Source organism: Homarus americanus, unplaced genomic scaffold (assembly GCF_018991925.1).
Source record: "Homarus americanus isolate GMGI-L3 unplaced genomic scaffold, GMGI_Hamer_2.0 scaffold42071, whole genome shotgun sequence".
NCBI classification, from domain to species: Eukaryota; Metazoa; Arthropoda; class Malacostraca; order Decapoda; family Nephropidae; genus Homarus; species Homarus americanus.
This window is the reverse complement of record NW_024743972.1, coordinates 11-18,005: the sequence shown is the minus strand read 5'-3', so window position 1 is coordinate 18,005 and position 17,995 is coordinate 11. Positions and strand designations below refer to the sequence as shown.

Below are 17,995 nucleotides of genomic sequence, written 5' to 3'. Positions count from 1 at the left end.
TGAAGAGGCTCGCCTGAAGATCCTTAAAAAAAAAAGGGAACCTAAGCAGCCTAACGCTGACACCTAGATACAGCAATTGCTGCTCCTAGGGCCAGTCGCCTCCTCCAGGAAGCTCCTTATCCCAGATACAGAAATGTCCGAGCCATAAACCCAGAGTTATAATGCTCCAGAGAGTAAGGTACTTCCCAGAAGAGACTTCTGACCCCCGCTCTAAAGGGGTAGGGGAAAGGGGTTCAGATGCAGTTGATTCCAGTTGATAGATGAAATGTCCTTCATGTTGGGGTCAGCTGCAGTTGATAGATGAAACTATGGTGGGGTCAGCTGCAGTTAATAGATGACTCTCTTTATGGTTGGCTCTGATGAAATAAAACCTAACCTAGGATGTGGAAGAAACGAAAGAAAGAAAGAAATCCAGTGCAGATTAAGTAATACAAATCCTTCCTTCACTTGTATAAAACTTCAGTCTAGTCTACAGTCCTCCCTCACTCTTTATCTGCTTCAGTACAGTAAATCTTACATTCTAGTCAAGTTCCCCTCAATTATACATTATTTCAGCACAGTTTTAATTCACATCACCAGCCTTTTCTCTTGCTCATACAACTTCAGTACTGTATTATCTCAAGTCATACACTCAACAGCTTTCCCTCCTTTACTGTAATACTCGTCAGTCATACGTCCGGCAGTCTTCCCTATCCATTAACTTAGTACAGTACAGCCTTTCCTCTCTCAACCATAATATACAACCAGCCTTCTCTCACTCTGCACTGTACCTTTCACTGTAAATGATCCACGGAAAAGGAAGAATTTTAATCCCTAAAAAATATTATGCCTACAGTATTGACCTCCAACTTCTTGTATAAAAATTAAACTATACTCTAAATCTCATGAAGGTAATTAGTCTTTTCTCCCATACACAATTTTTTAAACTAATATCCTCACTTCTACAAACTTCACTATAAGTCACTTTCTCACTTTTAAACACCTTCAGCATAGTGCTAAGTCATTGTCTCACTTCCACACAACTTAACCACAGTTTTAACTGTTAGAAACCTAATCTTAAACACCGTCTAAAGTCATTAGTCAGTTTACAAATCTATAGAAAGGTTCAAATAACACAGCAACACCAAAACTCAACATAGTTAAATAATCTGTTAAGTACTGGTGTGGCCACTTACTTCTACTGTAAAGTAACTAACTCAATAACATACTGCAAGGTAGACCACAGTATTCCTTCTCTCGTACAGGTCCTGGTCCTGGTCTGGTGTGATGGCTGATCTGAGGAGCTTGATAGAGAAACCAAAGATCACATGAAGATTAGCCCCCAATTAATATCACCTGATGAATTAAGCACCTTAACACTAAGTAAGTTAGGTAAGGTTAGGGTGGTTAATCTTAAGGTTAAATAAGCCAGAGGTGATCCAAAAATAATTTTCACTGATAATTCTGAAGGAAAATGAACTGACGATCCTTATAATCTGTTTAACTTCACAATTAAGATGAGTTTCATATTGTCTTAACCTACCCTTTGTGGGATAAGACCCATCAATTATTTGTTCATTGAATATCTATATGGAAATACACTGTACTAACAGTTGTATACAGATAGGAAAGCGACCATTAATTTTGTGCCAGCTGTGCATCAACATTCTATGGTACTTAGTACTTGAGTCTGTGTGAACATAATGTGCAGTATACTGACTACTGTACAACAGAGATAGTGGTCATTCATATGTTGACCTCCTAGTTGCCAGTTTAGCGTTGTTTACGCCGTCTACCTTTAATGCCACCTGTGACAGTTTTTTTGGCATTTATCAAAGCCATTGTTAACAATTCTCGTGTTAGATAACGTCTTATATGTAATGGTATTTCTCCAGATTTTTTTGTATTTAGCAATTTTGCCGATAAATCTAGTGACATTCACTGACCGAGCTGCTGCAGCCCAGCCAGCTGTTCCCAGGTGCCTGTCTTGTTAACAACTTTACACCACATTCATGTAAACATTTATAAATATGCTGGAGCATTATATCAATATACAATAACGGCATTTTTTTTTTTAAATTTAACAACAAATATTACAAGTTATTGCCCCAGTAACGTTTGTTTGTAAAAAATCGCAGTTAACATCGAAAGATATTTTGAAAGGTGTCGGTGTGTGTAGGGACACCCATAATGTGACTAGTGTAAACACTAAACTTAAGCAGAGTTCAGTAACATTTACTCTTCTGGAAAAATGCTACAGTTAGGTAAAACTTATTTACGAGTGCTGGAAATTATGTGACCGAGACCTGCCGGTACAGCAAAGTGAAAATCTGGTGCTAGTGGTGGAGTGTATTTAGAGATCGACATTGTATACCCGTTGTATAAGACGACTCTTAGTTTTAAGAAAACAAATTGGAGCTTCAAAGGTGAACTTACAGGCCACTGTACTGTACATCTACAAGAGTAAAGTTGGACTCACAAACAAACCTCCAGAACATAACTCATTCATCAGTAGAGCTCCTCCTATAGTGGCTTATAATCATTGTGTACAGTACATCATTTGGGGGAAGTATTTTCATCGCAGAAAAGTATCTTGGCTTTTATAATGGGAGTCTATGGAAAAATTGATGTGATTTACTAAAGGTTTCTCAGGAACAAAACTTTTATAAACTGAGGGATGTCTGTAGAACCTTTCTAATATTAAAAGTACCAGAAAATATTAAATAAAATACCAGATAGTAATTACAGTCCAGTTCACTTCAGGTCTAGTTCACTGCAGGTCCAGCTCAATTCAGGTCCATTTTAGCCAGTGGGGGAGAAAGTATATGAAAATATTACTTAAGACAAAGTACTGCACTGTTACTATGTAAAAATTAAAACTTGTAGAAAGTACAGGGAGTCCCCGCCGATATGAACGGTGTTAAACATGAAATTTACAATATATCATCAAATGATATTTTTTACTTTCATTTACTGTATTGTCAATCTATTTCGCTTTTGTCTTAAATTAATTGATTTTAGATGTATATAAGGACTTAGGCTGTGATATAGTGTGATTTTAAACATTGTTCTGTAAGTATGGTATGCTCATGGCGCGTGTTCCGACCTAAGTACAAATCCGAAAAAGAATGTCACAAGGAACGGAACCTGTTCGTAAATTGGGGGCCCCCTGTAATCTTCTTCAAAACTACTTTAATAATAATAATTTAATTAACTGAAGTGAAACAAAAAACTATAAAGGTGAAGAAAAAAAAGTAGTATTAGTAAAAGTGCACCAAGGCTATACAGTCTACTGTAGGTACACAAAATGAGCACTTCTAGGCATGCAAGACTATATAGCCTTGGTACATAAAATGCACAATTCTGGTACCAAGGACTATATAGTTGGTACACTTCAAGGCTACAATATACAGCTACTCCTCGAATTACGACCTACTGGACATACAACCGCCTCGGTCGTACCAAATTTTTTTTCAAATTACGTATTTTTGAGTCCCGACTTTAGTGATTGCGCTGTGTACTGACAAAATTTTCGTTTGTAATTCCCTTCAAAATGGTTGGCATGCTTAAAAATGAGAGTTTTGTGGTGCTGAGAAGAAAAAGAGACACCCATTTTAGATTTTCTACGTATCTTAGCATTTTCGACCTGGATTTGGGTCCCTAACCCTCTCGTAAGTCAAGGAGTGGCTGTACAGTACCCAACAGTATAATACAGAACAGTACAATAAAATACAGTATAGTACAGTACAATAAAATATAGTACAGCACAGCATAGTACAATACACTACAATAGAATATAGTACAATACAATATAGTACAGTATAATAAAGTACAGCACAATACAATATACTACAAAACAATATAGAACAGTACAGTATAATATAGTACAGTACAATAGAATATAGTACAGTACAATACAATATAGTACAGTACAATATAGCACAGTACAGTACAATATAGTACAGTATAATATAATACAATACAATATAGTACAATACAGTACAATAAAACACAGTACAGTACATTATAGTACAGTGCAGTACAATACAATATAGTACAGTACAATACAATATAGTACAGTATGGTACAGTACAATATAATATAGTACAATACAATATAGTACAGTACAGTACAATATAGTACAATACAATACAATATAGTACAGTACAATACAATATAGTACAGTATGGTACAATACAATATAGTACAGTACAGTACAATATAGTACAGTACAGTACAATATAGTACAGTACAATACAATATAGTACAGTACAATACAATATAGTACAGTACAGTACAATATAGTACAGTACAATACAATACAGTACAGTACAATACAATATAGTACAGTACAATACAATATAGTACAGTACAATATAATATAGTAAAGTACAATACAATATACAGTAATATAGTACAGTACAATATATTATAGTAAAGTACAATACAATATACAGTAATATAGTACAGTACAATACAATATAGTACAGTACAATATAATATAGTACAATACAATATAGTACAATACAGTTGTGAAAAACACAAATGTATGAGGCACTCGGTGGAAGCGAGTTAGTGGTCAAGCAAGATGTTTGTTTCAACAGTTGCCAGAGGATATACAGTATAAAACTATAAGTGTGGTGGGATACAGTGTAAACAAACTTTAACCTTGCTTGTGGTCTTGGCACATACATCACTCTTCCACCAGGCACCTCACATTATGTACACATTGAATCATTTTTCATAAATACTTCATGTCAAGTTCTGCAAATTAATTATTTTTCCACTACAACTTAAATGAACTTTGTTAAGTAGTGTTTGGTTAATCCACACAAGCATGATGGTCCATTAAGAGCAGTGTACTGTATACTGAACCTTGTGATTAACACTGCCTTCACTTCCCCAACAGGTGAACCTACAGTACTGTACATTAATTTACATGTACAGGTATCCTCTAACATACTGTATAGCACTAAGGGTTCTAAGTTAAAAAACATATTGAATGGTACAACTCTTGTATTATGTTCTGGGAGGGAAAAATCAGTCAACTGGTGGGTTTTTCACCAATATAATTCTTGTAAAATAATAAATACATTAAACACAACCAACATTCTGCAATAGTGCCAATGCACCACTGGGCTATACTGACCCTGTGACTGAGGGGAATTTGTCAAGTCAAACTGATATTTTTGTAATAATGATTGTTCATTTATTGGACATACTGTAAGTATCTTGGGGGATACCTGTACTTTATTAAAATATATGATGAGCCTATCTGTGTTAAACTGAACCCTGTAAGTTATTAACACACAGTTGCTAACTATTTTAATACCAATGCCAGATAACACTCTCTCTCCTCCTGTACTGTAGTCTTCAATCACTATTACATCAAGGCTTCAGTTCACCTCAAATGGTAACATAATCTGCCAAGAATCAGTAGATAAGTTTTCTTCTGTACAGGAGCCGTGATATAAGGTGCTGTGCTGTGTTGCTGCAGGACCAGACGTCTCCTCCTGTGTCAAGTACAACTTATTACAGAAATATCAAGATACACCATATGTATGGCACTTAGATAAAATACTTAACAATGGTGTGTATGTATGTATGTGACAAGTGTATTAGTGCAGAATTACAAGGAGTTAGTTAATATTTACACCTTCACAACACAAGAGCCAATGTGAACTTGGATGGTAATTTTAATGACTAACTAACGATTTATTTATCCCATACTTTAATGGAAATAATCTTTGGATGTCCTTCCTAAATTATCCTTGGTTTAGTGGACTTACATTGTGTATTTGTAGTACATGATGAACAAATATAAATTTGTATGATGACTTTATTAAACACTAGTTGGTGCACGACCATCCCTTAGGCTACCAGCACCTCTCTGCACAACTAATGCTGGTCCAAGCAAAAGGCACCTCCTAGCAAAATAACCTGATCTCTGAGCTAAGAGGTAAGGGTCATCTGAAGTTCTTTCCTCCAGAGAGAATTCTCTTCCAGTTCTCTGGTCAAAAACTTCCAGATGAGAGATTTGACAGTGAACCTGTGAGGGAGGCCACACATACCCAATGCACATGGTATTTTGAGGTAACAAGCTGTGCAGTTTTAATCAGGCTAACTACAGTCCTAGAATTAGCTTCCTGATCCATACTAAATAAATTAGGACAACTTATCCTTGACCTATAATTAGGCTAAACATTTCAGACATTACACTAATTTAGAAAAATAAAGGGGGGTCCCTAAACCAGATTAATACTGGTCCTAAGACCAACAGACTGCTGACCCCTGGACCAGGCTAATGGTCTCTGGATCACTCATCTCTCCATAAAGTCTCCTGATCCCAACTGGTAATGAAAAAAATACCAAGGTTCACAATGTTAATTACTCGCCAGCTATGGGTTTCCAAGGTGAGATTTAGGTGTGTGTGTTATTCTGTATGTACCTAATTAGTTAAACCTCTTAAATTCCAATTCTGAGAGAAAAGTATATTTGGTCAAAAATTTTGCTTGTGTGTTTTCTCATGGACTGAAACTGTGCCTACAATACACCATTCACAGGGAGATACAGTGTACACAGTGATAGCACCAAGAGATATAGACGTGAACGGGAAAAGAAAGTACTGTAGTATAAGGAAATAATAGTTAAAATAAAAAAATAAAAATAAAAACAACAAGTTTGGCCATCCTAAAAGGCAGTCTATTACTGCCCCAAAGAAAGATTTATTTTATTTTTCTGGGTTTCTTAAGGACTGAAAGGGTGTATAAAATCCATTAGTCATAGCACAATGCAGTGTACATAGAGATAGCACGTAAATACTGACAAATTGCAGAAGTGAACTGAAAAAAAATAAGAGAAGACAACCCTAAAGGCAACAGGGGAGGATAAAACCAGCAGAGGGCAGCTAAGTACTGTTTTTTTTCTTTATTCTTAAATAAATGTAGATCTATACACAGTCTGCACCCCCCCCCCAACAACAACAACCATGAGTATGATATGAGATTAATGCGGGGATAACAGATATGGATGATACAGGCCTGACTAATGCAACATTTAGGACGATGCAAGCTGCTGTAAAGCATGAAGGCTGTTGCTGGTATTGCCCTGACTGCAGAGTCAAGGTGAAAGAGGCGATTGCAAGCCAAAGGGGAACGAGTTCCCTAGGGACGAAAATAGATGACGCTAGAGCCTTGCTGGTTGCCAAACTAGGACAAGTTGGGAAAGACATCCTTGCTAAGACTGAGGAAGTAGCCGATATAATGGAGGTAGTTGTTAAGAGAAGTTATGCCGAGGCATTAGCAGGGCTACTGGAGGTGGGGGAGAGTAATTTAGGATCAGAACAGGTTCTACAGCAGCTAGGAACCCTGAAGCAGTGTGTCGAAGAAATGGAAATTAACGGACCTACTGTTAGGGGAGAGGAGGAACAACTGGAACGTTTCCAGCGCAGGAACAATGTAATAGTTTTTGGAGTCCCTGAGAGCCAGGCGGAGGGAACTTAGAGTAAGATAACACACGATAAGATGTAGTTTAAGAATATTTGTACAGAGGTTCTGAAAATGCCATCAACCCTCCAGGATGTGAGGAGGCTGGGACAACAGCAGGGAGATAAGCCTGGTCCCCTCAGGATCACACTAGTGAGTGAGGAGGAGAAATGGAAGGTTATTCGGCAGGCAAAAAACTTAGCAAGGAGCGAGGCATCTTGGAGTGTATTCATTCACCCAGAATGCACGGTAATGCAGAGGGAACAGCACAGGAAGCTCCTGCAGGGCTTGAAGCAGAGAAGGGATGAGTCGAGGAGGAACGGGGAGAGGATAGTGGAAGCAAGTGTGTCAACAGCGCACCCTCCACCCGCTCTACCCCCCACCCGGAGGAGGCGAGCACGGTGTAAACAATGACATACAGTGTACTTAGCAAATGCTGCAGCTTTTGAGAATGGGGGGGGGGGGGTGTTGCTACTAAGAGCAGACACATTACCGAGAACAAATTCTGGCTCGAATGTTATGTACACTAATTCTGACATGTTTCTTGATAAGAGAGAGGAGTTTGAAACACTACTGAAGGTACACCAACCAGATATTGTAGGAGTTGTAGAACTGGGGCCGGATACTCAAAACACCTCATAAGTTACGTCTTTTAGCATGATACAGTACCATATATTGTCGAATCTTTACAGTACCGTAAATTTAGCATACTCAAAATTTAATTACAGTTCCGTAAGCCTTTCGTAAGTATTCATAACTCTAGTGTTTACCCTGTAAATTAAGTTCTCTTGTCGGAAGGTAGATGTCAGTGCAGGAGCTAGTTGGCCAATCAGCGCTCAGTTAACAAAATCATCAACCAATCACAAGAGAAGGAGAAATCAGCTGAGAGCGACGCACATATATTATTTTGTAAACATGGAAGGAACACCAGCCAAGAAGAGACGGCCTAATTTCAGTGAGGCTGAAGTATACACTATTCTGGGCAAATTCAAATAAATTGGTTATTGATAACATAGCTTTGCCGAACCTAAATGACAAATCACTTCTCTTAAATTACTCATTTAGCCTAGACCCTGGTGTTTTCCTTTCAATGTTGGGGACATTTGGTCTGAATTGTCTTCAAGTTCATACAAAAAACAACAATTTAAAACCTGAAATTATATCGGATTAGCCGTAAATTTTCTTAAATTAATACTCTACCTATGATAATGTTGAAAGTCTGGAACTAGGCCTAAGGTAGCTGCTAGACAAAGTGTCTCACTGACGGCCTGACACTCACCAAAAAACCATGTACACATTCTCTAACCTAACCTAACATACCATAACATAACATAACCAAACCAAACCTCTCTAACCTATAACCTATTGGTATAATTTCTTATTTAAATAATCCTCATGTTTTAACTAAATTAAGTAGGCCCCACGTTTAAACATTTATTTGTCTAAGACTGAAAAAGAGTTATATAGGCCCCTATTAATCAAGTTAATTGCAATCCACATGTTACGCCTAATATCGTTTAATTTTGGCTAGCCTATGGAAATTTATAGCCTTTCATGTTATCATAAGCCATATACATAAGAAAATAAGCTAAGACTATTGGTTGAATATTAGAAAAACAGGTGAAATCTTGGCAGGAATGTTCACTTCACCTCATATTGGCTTTCATTACTGAGGGATATTTACGGCTATACAACATTAATAAGTTCTATCTGCAAGTTTACTCAGTCATAAAACATATTTTTACCCTAAGTGTGAACAATACAAACCTTCTGTTTTGGTAAAAAATACTTTATAATTTGTAAGAAGACAAAAGATGCGTCTCTTCCAAACTGAGACAAATACAAACACTCAAGCCGCTTATTATGGCAACAAAAAAGTTACGAAAAAGACAAAGTGAAATATTATATTTCAGTATGTTGGTGTACAAAATATTTTCTTCATTATTCTATGATAAACCAAGTCAACATTACAACATATATTATTATTATTTTTTATACAATAGGGAATTAGTCACTACTACATCCGGGTTGAGAGTGTTACACAACCTCAGGAGCTGGTGTAAGTTACGCACTTTAACTTGCGGAGTTCGATGTCAAATATTTGTTTTGAGTATACCATCTGTGTTTTGAGTATGCCAATCTGAGACTGTATGTCCAGTTACGGGGTACACAACGACATACATCCCCATAAATGTTTTTGAGTATCCGGCCCCTGTTAGTACAAGAACAGGAGAATCGACCCAGAGGAATGCGAGTTCAGTATAGCTGGATATGACTCATTTACGATCCTTTCTCAAAAAACTTGCAAGAGGGGTGTGGTTATCTATGCTAGGCAAGACCTTAGAGTCAGCCAGGTGAGAGTACAGGGAGAGGATGTTTTTGAAGAGTCCAAATGGTGTAAAATTAAATTACTTATCGTCAGGTGTATCTACAGATCCCCAAACTGTGGCCCACTAAATCAAAGGAACTTAAGAGCCTTAATAGACACTGCAGCAATGCTCAACCCTAGCCACCTCCATATCATGTGTACTTTAACTATGGCGACACAGACTGGAAAAACGAGTTCACCCGAAATGACTTGAATAACCCTGTTACTCTTTTTTTAGAAACTCTGAGAGATAATTTTCTGTTCCATCATGTTAGAGACCCGATACATTACAGAGGGGAGCAAACACCCAAGCCACTAGACCTCATCATAACAAATGAGGAGGGTATGGTGGCCAAACTGGAACATCTTGCCCCAGTTGGCACCAGTCACCACATAGTGTTGTCATTCAGATTTAACTGTTACCTAGTTCAAGATAAGGCCAGGCCAAGGTGCAAATATTACAAGGGAAATTACAATGGGATGAGGGAAGAGATGAGGGGAATCCACTGGCCCAACTCATTGAGGCACAAGAACACATACACTACGCTGAATATCATAACTAGTAAAGTGACCCATTTGATCTATAAATATATACCCAAGACCAAACCCAGTGCCTCTAGGAATATGAGGGGGTCCCTACACATGAACCATGAGGCGGTCGATAAAGTTAAGAAGAAAACTCAGAATTCAAGACGTAGGTTGGGTCATGCGATGAGCAGGACAGGAGGATGTATGCAAGAGCCAGAAAACAAGCAAAGGTAGGTGTAGAAGGGCTGAAAAGGAGTTCCAGAGGCTGGTTGCAAGTGAGGTCAAGACAAATCCAAAGGCGTTTTACCGCTATGCAAAGTCGAAATTAAAAATGCGAGTAGGAGTATCAGACCTGAGGCTTGAAGATGGTAGTTACGCAGATTCTGACTAGGATAAAGCCGAGACATTGAACAGCTTCTTTTCCTCGGTGTTCACAGGAGAGGATGCGATTAACCTTCCTGCGTTTGGTGACAAACGGTTCGACACAGCAGTGACCCACATTATGTTCACAGAAGAGGGTATTAGAAATAAACTGTCAAAGCTGAAGGTCCATAAGAGTCCTGGCCCTGACATTGTGCATCCCAGAGTGCTAAGAGAGTTGTGCAACAAGCTTGCCGAGCCCCTAAAGATCCTGTTTTGTAAATGCCTGGATGAACAAAAGGTCCCCAGTGATTGGAAAGTGGTTTATGCGAGTCCTATACTCAAGAAGGGTGATCGTCACTCCACGAACAACTATAGAGGGGTGAGCCTGACCAGCATAATATGTAAAATACTTGAGAGTACTATCAGAGATGCCGTAATGGAACAGCTACTACAAAACAACCTTGTAGAGGATTGCCAACATGGTTTTATGCCGGGGCATTCCTGCTTAACACAATTGCTCAAAGTATTGGATATTTGGACCCATATTCTGGAACAGGGTGGTAATATCGATAACATATACCTAGATTTTGCCAAGGCTTTCAACAGTGTACCCCATGAAAGGCTGAAAATCAAACTGGAAGGGTACGGTATTTGGGGAAATATCCTAGCGTGGATAGAAGACTTTCTATATGACTGCAAGCAGTGTGTGGTGATTAATGGCACTAAATCATTATCTGTACCTGTCACAAAAGGGGTACCACAGGGCAGTGCTAATTACTTATCAACTATTGGTTTCCAAGGAATGATTTAGGCATTTATGTGTTATTCTGAAAGTACTTATTGTATCTCCCTGTGAATGGTGTTAGGCACAGTTTCAGTCATTGAGAGAGCACAAATACAAAATAAAAGTCTCTGTGGCAGTGGTGCCTTAACAGCTTGCTTGCCAATTTGTATTCACTCTAGGTATTTACAACCTCTTCCGCAGTCACTGATGACACTATCAACTGATTTAACTAAAGGCACAGTACTACACTCCCTGGTTGACCTTTGGGTGGCTAATCACAGCAGTGACCACAACTCCGTAAAAAAAAAAAAAATTGTCTTATGACAAAGATTTTGTGGTTGTAGGCCTCTTGACCTGGGCTGTACCTCCAACTCAGTGGAGATTGAGTTTTAAAAAATACAATCGCATCTAGCATTAAAAAATCCTTTATCGGTTTGCACATCACTAAGACGATTCCGATGATCTTATGTAATTACTGTCAAATTGCTGCTGCTCATCAACGAAGGCCCGAGTTTTAATCAGGCTAACTACAGTCCTAGAATCAGCTTCCTGATCCATACTAAATAAATTAGGACAACTCATCCTTGACCAATGTTGTATCTTATGTCACCAATCAGATACATTTTTACATCTTAATTTATAAGAAATATTCAACATACCTTTGAGATTCCATCACCTTGAATCACACAATCAGATACAACCTTGCATCTTAACTTAGGAGAAATATTCAACATACTTTACATTTGAGACTACAGACCAGAGCTAAAACGTGAAGACATCTTGGTGCACAAGTGACGGCTTCTGCCCAGCCAACACCAGTAATGGTTGTCATGCTCGACCTTTATGCCTCCCTCCAACCTGTTGAGAGAAGAGATGGTGACTTTCAACTTTTAATGATCTCATTATGTATCTAAGTTAGGTTAGTTTAGGGTTTTTTTTTTTTTGCATGTGTGTGTGTGAGAAAGATAAACAAAGAGAGAGAGAGCATCAAAATACCCAAAACATGATATAAGCAACACATACAGCATCAACTGTGCACGACCCAAGACACTCAGCATGATATGTGATACCTGGAAGTACACCATTTCACACACAGGAGGTGGATGATTGATGGGATGATATGGCACATGACACAGTAACAATCATACACACAGTAGATTACTCACAGTGCCTGACTCACTACTAATCATACTGTGCTCGACTCACTATCACTCATACAGCGCTCGACTCACTATCACTCATACAGCTCTTGACTCACCACTAATCATACTGTGCTCGACTCATACAGCACATTACTCATTACCAATCATACCTGGTAAAAAAACACAGGTGGTGTTGTCACGACCACGGTCTTACACGTCAGTTAGCACCAAAATCAAATGATTCATATTACGCTCAATAGCCCACAAAACATATAACTCGGCTTTCGTTGAGTCCTCCATCTGAGGAGTCCGTTTTCTCATCACTTCAAGACACCTCAGTCCTCCGTTATCCCATTTTCTCTGACTTATTGAAACCAACCTCTCTATAAAATGAATTTGAGTGTGAGAGAGAACACCCTTGTTTTGAGTCAACCTAGATATGTCTGTTTACAGTGGGAACATTCAAGATCCATTGTGCGTGGGGTAGAACGCTTCAACTGTCCTTATCGTTAGTAAAACGTGTCAAGTGAGTGAGTGTCGAGTTTGCCAGCTAGAGTGGCGTATTTCATGTCGTCCGTGGGGGTATCCATGAGTTTCTGATCGCGCCTGAAGTTATATCATTTTGTCGCCCCAACATCAGAGAATCTGATGTTTATAGTTTAGTTAGTGGCAGTTGTCTATTTGAGAAAGTCATTAATTTCCTGAACTATTCTGTCAACTGGTATAATCTCCAAGATGTAGCGCCTCCCCGTGAATAGCTCCTTGTTCGCCTCAGGCCTGAGCTTGCAGAATTAATGTTATCGACGTGTATAATCCACCTTTTCCTGGCAAGCTCAACCTCTGATTAGATTATATGAATAGACATAGGAAATTACCCTGATCAAGAACACTGGAGTTCATAACTAAGTTTACAGTGATCCAAAATGGTAGAGAAGTTATGTTGTTGGTAAGATCGACCCTTCTGGTATGAATACGGAGGCCCAAGCTGCCCCGCTGGTGCACGTATATACCTCTACACGAGGGAGAATCACGCATTTGTGACTCTTCCTCAACGTCTTCAGGTATGTTAACGTGTGTTCCCCGCCGCCTATTAATTCAGTTTAACTTGGTCAATTTTGTGAATATCAGTGTTCAGGTGTTAACATAGTGAATTCTGTGCCAATTAAGTCAAGTAACGTAGAGATTTAGATATCGTCTGAACCGTTGCCAGACGTATGTTTTGTATAGTTGAAGTTAGGCATTTAGGCATTCGTGACTCTTCCTCAACGTCTCTCCAGTGTGTTGAGCTGAATACTCATCGGCTAACGTGGGTCGGTAACCGGGTTGGACGATGCCGTTAATTCGACAGGATTAAACTGGGAAGTCCGTTTCCTGCAAATCAGGCACCAGCTCCCTGGGCGTGTGTCTGTCTACAACCGACCCCTAACAGCGATCTTCATTTGTTGTAGAGACCAGCGTTACCCTGGAGCACTCCTCACAGTTACATGGGCCTAAGTATTATTGTATCTTGTTTGGGGGATAACTAGCCGAAATATAGTATCCCAGGTTAAGTATTGAACCACTGAATGAGAGTTAAAAGTGCCATGTTGTTCCTTGAGAATTAACAGGAGGTATTGTATGTTGCGATAATTGTGGAGTTGTCCAGTGTGCTATGTATTCATCGGTAGTGACCATGAAATGATAATCTGAGAGTATAATGATATAACCAAGAAGTGAAGAGTTAATTTGCTACTTGGTAAGGTAAGACCTGAGGGTCCAGTGATATCTGGTGTATACCCAGTACTGAATATCATTTGGCAGAGTGATAATACCACAATTGTCGATTGAAGTAATAAGTATTTGGAGGTATTTAATGAGGTAATAAGTTCTTGAAGTGTTTGATGACTTAATAAATAAATTGCAGTTCTGTTTTGTCTGAGTGAATCTAAGATGCATCTTATCCAATCACTGTGTTAATAAATATTGAATTAGTAATCTACGAGTATCACCACTTTATCCTTTCCCACATTGGTTCTCAGAAAATAACTAACTCACAAGCCTAGAAGCTCGCTACCCAACAGTTAACTAAGATATGTTATATTATAGAAAAATCCTGGGTGGTGGCAGGTCTACCGTTGTAAGTATAATAAGTGTGGTAATAAGAAAGACATGGTTTCCCAGGTTAATCCATGGTTTAGAATATAACTAGAACCAACTATATGGATGAGATCATAATATATGAAAGGAAATGAAAAGGAAGAACATTGACTTGGAAAATATAAGCAGAGAAGCATAAGAGTTACTTATATAAGAATATATAAGAATAGAAGGTATATAGAGATAAAGAACATGTAAGAATATAAGCAAGAATATATAAGAATAAGTATATATGTAAAGAATTGAAGAAGGATAAGTATATAAAACAGGATACTCATTGGAAAGAATGCTACAACGAACATATAAGTATATGAATAAATAGAATACTAACAGAAAATAATATCTGAATGGTAAATTATTAAAAGAGAAAACTCGGCCCGTTACACCTGAACCTGGCTGATGCCAAGTCTGAGGGCCAGGTTTCTCCCTCAAGAGGATCCTGACTCCTGGAACCACTGGACAAACAAGCATGCTGGTCCAAAAACATCCTTCCCAGAATAGACTTCTGACCCCGTCCTAAAGGTCGGGGAAAGATGGTCAGATTCAGTTGATTCCAGTTGATAGGTGACTCTCTTTATGGTTGAGTTCTGAAGAAGTGAAACCTAAACCTAGGATGTGGAAGAAATTAAAAAAATAATCCAGTGCAGATTAAGTGGCACATATCCTTCCTTTGCTTGTATAAAACTTCAGTCTATCCTAAGGTGTTTCCTCACTCTTCTTCTGCTACAGTACAGTAAAGTCTTATGTTCTAGTCAAGTTTCTCCCACATATACATTACATGAGAATAGTTTTAATTCATATCACCAGCCTTCCCACCCTCACTGTAATACTCTTCAATTATGTCTCCAGCAGTCTTCCCTCTCAATTAACTTTAGTCCAATCTTCCCTCACTCTGACCATAACATAGCATACAGCTCACAGGTGGGGAAAGTTGATAATCTCCCAGTAATTTAAACAGATGCAAAGAAAAATATCTAAACCAATTCTATCAGGCATTTGTATATTTAAACCAGCATATACTGTATAGTGAAAGGTTCTGCTCTTCCTGTAGCCACATAGGATCTTGGGGTCGGTAGGCAAGCCCAGGATAAAGGAGCTTACTGGTAAGGTTAACCTACCATAAGCGCGTACTGCACCAGGTACTATCATTCACTGTAAATGACCCATGGAAATGCATAAATTGTAACCCCTCAAAAATATTATGCATGTATAGTTTGACCCCAATTTTTTACATAAAAATTTGATCATTAAGACTTAACTATACTTTAAGATACAGTAAACGGTAATTTCATGAAGTTACTTTGTGATTTTATCTCTTACATAATTATTGAAGTAATATCCTCACTTTAGTAAAGTTATTAACACCACAGTGTTAACTCTCACTTCTGTGTCATGGGAAAATAGGCAGACGTTCTGGAACGTCACCCGGGGCTTAAGGGTTAAGACATTTTGGGTTAGTATTTTCATTATAGAAAAGTATCTCGGCTTTTATAATGGAAGTCTATGGGAAAATTTATCTGATTTACTAAAGGTTTTTCAGGAACAGAACTCTCTTATAAACTGGGGAATGCCTGTAGAACCATCCTAATATTCAAAGTACCAGAAAATAGTAATTAATTACTATCTAGTCCTTTAGGTCCAGTTAACTTCAGATCTCCTTCACTTGCACGTCCAGCCCACTTTAGTCTAGTTCACATCAGGTCCAGCTCAATTCAGATCCGCTTTAAACAGTGATGGAGAAAGTACCTGGAAGTATTACTTAAAATAAAGTACAGTACTACACTGTTGCTTTGAACAAATTAAAATTTGTATAAAGTAGCTTTCTTCAAAACTACTTAAAAACAAAACAAAAGTTAAATTAATTGAAGTGAAACACACAAGTAGAAAAAGTAAAAAAGAAAGTAGTATTTGTAAGGTATCAAAATTGATAAACAATGATTTATGCAAAGCTTAAAGTTATTAATATAATATAATTAAGAGAGAAAATATGAGACTGAGCGGCATTATGTATTTACAATCAACTTTGGGTTAAATTTTTTTTGTTTTTCTGTAATAACTAATCTTCACGTTTCTTGTGGCACTCCTGAGCTGGAATATCGGTTCAGCACAGGTGTTAAAATGATATTATTCTTTTACTTTATATACAGGTAACTCGTTTTACGTGCGTTTGATTTAAGCGTTTTTGGAACAACGTGATTGTTCAGTTAATACCAAAAGCTAATTTAAACGCACCTATTTTTTAAATAACGCGCTCAAGACAGTTTAAATTTGCATCGTGTATTCACCTGGTCGTCTGGCAGTGGAGTCGCGTGTGATGCCTGGTGAGGTACTTGTAAGTTATGACTATAAAGTTGCAGTCATATCAACATCAACAATTTTATATTATTAATAATAATAATTATAATAATGTAATAATAAAGATAATTACTTCTAATGGTGAAGATAATGAAGTATTCTGTACAAAAACTTTGACCACGTCCAGCAAGCTTCCCGGGTATCACTTTCTCAGTTCACACCAGCACTACTACTTCTCTGTGCTCCAATTTGCATTGTGTTTATCACGTACCTTTTTAGTGTTAAACGCCGTTTCCCCCATTGACCATGTCTGTAAAACACCCATCTGCCTCTGGGACGCCTAAAGCTAAAAAGGCACGAAAAACAATCACAATGGGACGTGAAATTAAATGTGATCACCGGCCTTCAGAGAGGAGTATGTGTGTGTTGGCCGCATGCTTGGTTTAAGTGAGAGCACTGTTCGTACCCTGTGTGGTATATGATGGTTCCCTTAACCTGTACCATTTACATGTATTCTTATGGGAAATTTATGTTTAATTTAAGAAGTTTTTAATTAAGCGGTGGTTTTCAAGAACGTGACCCCCGCGTAAAACGAGAGGTGGGTGTACTCTAAACATAAATACTTTGACACTAATATACAAACACAAAAAGACCAAGTTAGGGACTTAATTACAGGTACTCCACCGATTTTCCGGCAACGGATGGTCCGGCACCTCTTTTAACCAGGACAAAATTCCCTTGACCTCCAGATTAGTTTACTGGGCTGCCCACAGATGGCATTACGTGTTAACCGCGCTCGCTTTGTTTATTCTGCAGTTGCTGGTGGTAGCTTCTTGATTTTGTGTAATTCTCAGCTTGTTTTGGACATATTTAACCCCAGCTATGGCTTCAAAGGCAAGTACAAGTGTCAGTGGTG

General features: G+C 38.2%; 1 long non-coding RNA gene across 1 annotated transcript; it reads right to left on the bottom strand.

Annotated features, from left to right (window-relative positions):
* Positions 1–5,031: 5,031 nt before the first annotated feature.
* On the bottom strand, positions 5,032–17,446 carry LOC121877584. Its single transcript, XR_006091026.1, has 2 exons — positions 15,171–17,446; positions 5,032–5,492 (listed from the first exon to the last, which is right to left on the bottom strand). It is a non-coding gene; the product is annotated as an uncharacterized LOC121877584 (long non-coding RNA).
* Positions 17,447–17,995: the final 549 nt, after the last annotated feature.